This window comes from Orycteropus afer, unplaced genomic scaffold (genome assembly GCF_000298275.1).
Source record: "Orycteropus afer afer isolate SDZICR_OR568_19922 unplaced genomic scaffold, OryAfe1.0 scaffold00006, whole genome shotgun sequence".
Lineage (NCBI taxonomy): Eukaryota > Metazoa > Chordata > Mammalia > Tubulidentata > Orycteropodidae > Orycteropus > Orycteropus afer.
Genome location: NW_006921593.1, coordinates 3,317,727 through 3,320,118, shown reverse-complemented (window position 1 = coordinate 3,320,118; position 2,392 = coordinate 3,317,727). Strand labels below are relative to the sequence as shown.

The window sequence follows — 2,392 nt, the reverse complement described above, 5'->3', positions numbered from 1 at the left end:
GATGGGCTCAAGTATAGCAGGGATTGTGGGGCTGGCGCGGGATCGGGCAGTGTTTCGTTCTGCTGTGCATGGGGTCGCTATGAGTCGGAAATGACTCGATGGCACTTAAGAACAACAACAACATGTGCAAGCTCAGGAGTTCTTAACCTTCTGAGGGATAAGGACCATTCTGAGACTTTTCTGAAGGTGATGGAGGCAGAGTGAGGTAGCAAAGGGAGCTTTGAAGACAGGTCAGACGTGGGTTCATATTTCAGCTCCGCCACCCTTTAGCTATGGATCAGCTCCTTAAGGTATCTTGATTTCTACATCTGTAAAGTGGGAATCATGACACCATCTTCATAAGCTTATTGCAAAGGGGACCTCACCAAATGGTAGCTTTAACAAAAGGGGGTGTTTCTCATGTGTGAGTGTGGAGGCCAACAGACATATGATGAAGAAGCTCCCTGGTCCAACAGCATTAGAGATTCTGACCTGATTCTTGCTGCCCCAGGCCCCTAAAGCTAAGGTGTGCAGACAGGCTGGCCCAGGGCAGAGCATACAGTTAGCTGGACAAGGTCGGGGTGGGTGGGGGTGGGGGCAGGCTGCTGTGATTTATCATATTCAGGAAAGTGGGGGTGTCTGGGGATGCCAGAGTGGCCCTCAGGTGGAGCAAGAGATGGGGAACTTAGTCTGAGAGCAAGAAGTACCTCAGTGGCTCTCAGGGGACTGGAGCCCAGAAAAGCCCACTGGGAGGTGGGCTGGATGGGGAGGTGGCAGGGGCCTGGGAAGGCAGGAGCCAGGGCTTGAGGGCTTCCAGGGCCTGTTCTGGCTTTGCTTTCTTAATCTGAAACTGTGCCCATGCCCCCAAAGGGGATCCGGAAAAAAACAGACCCACTGCCATTGAGTCAGTTCCAACTCACAGCGCCCCTAGAGGACAGACTAGAACTGTTCCATATGGTTTCTAAGACTGTCAATCTTTATGGAAGCAGATTGCTTTATCTTTCTCCTGTGGAGTGGCTGGTGGCTTCAAACGGCTGAACTTTGGTTAGCAGCTGAATGCTTTAACAGTTGCACCACCAGAGCTCCTTCTAAAGGTGATCGGGCGCCCCAAAAGCTGTGAACAAGGCCCACAGCCAGAATGGGGAAGCAAAGGGATTGGGTTGTCAGCCCCCTGGGTAGGGGACACGAGACCAGCACTTCAAGGCCCCGGGGTGGAGCAGAATGAGGGGGCACTTACCAAACTGGCCGGCTTTGGCGGCTGCCTTGGCAGCTGCAGCTTCTGGTATCCCTACTCCTGGAGGGGTAATGAGAGGGGCTTTGGTGGTCGCCAGCACCCTTCCCCACGTACCTCCACGCCCCCCCAGGGTGGAAAGCCCCTCCCCACACACACCCTCCTTATGCTGCAGACTGAGGGAAGTGGGTGGAGCTTGTTTGAGGCAGAACACCTGGGTTCCAGGCCAGGCTCTTTGCTCACCAAGCACCTGACCTGGGCTGGTCCTTTCCCTTCCTTGGGGACCAGTCGTTGAACTGAGGATTCCAGAATTTTAGCTCTGGGAGCTCTGGTGGTGCAATGCCTAAGGCATTTGACTACTAACCAGAAGGCTGGCGGTTCAAACCCACCAGCCACTCCTTGGAAGGAAGACTGGGCAATCTACTTCCGTAGTGACACCACCTCAGAAACCCAAGGAAGGTTCACTATGAATCGAGTCCAACTCAACGGCAGTGAGTTTGATTTTTTTGGTTTAGCTCTGGATGTTGTGGAGGGGCGCTGAAATTGGCCTAGGAGTGAAGATTCTCTTCTAAACCAGCTCTGAGAAATTTCTGCAGCTTTCTGCTTAAAACCCACACCACTCATTGCCATTGAGTCAGTTTGGACTCATGGCAACTCCTAGAATGGTCCCATAGGGTTACCAGGGCTGTAAATCTTTGCAGAAGCAGGCTGCTTCATCTTTTTCCTGCGGAGCGGCTGGTGAGTTTGAACTGTCAACCTTGTGGTTAGTAGCCCAGTGCTTTAACCACAGTGCTACCAGAGCTCCTTTTCTGCTTTCCCAGACAACCAAACTCACTGCCATGGAGTTGATTCTGACTCGTAGAGACCCCTATTGGGTTGCCAAGGCTATAAATCTCTATGGAAGCAGACTGCCTCGTCTGTCTTCTGTAGAGTGGCTAGTGGGTTCGAACCACTGACTTTTTTGGTTAGCAGCCAAATGCCTTAAGCACTACACCACCAGAGCTCCTTCTTCTCTGTTTTGTTGTTGTTGTTGTTACGTGTCGTTGAGTCGGACCCGACTCATAGCGACCCCTCCTTGGGTTTCCGAGGCAGCATCACTACGGAAGTAGATTGCCCCATCTTCCTTCCGAGGAGTGGCTGGTGGGTTTGAACCTCCAGCCTTCTGGTTAGCAGTCAAGTGCC

At 52.6% G+C, this 2,392-nt stretch overlaps 1 protein-coding gene across 1 annotated transcript in view; it reads right to left on the bottom strand.

The window, feature by feature from the left end:
- Positions 1 to 2,392, bottom strand: part of ELN (elastin) — a 39,077-nt gene that overhangs the window by 8,801 nt on the left and 27,884 nt on the right. The window lies entirely within an intron of this gene.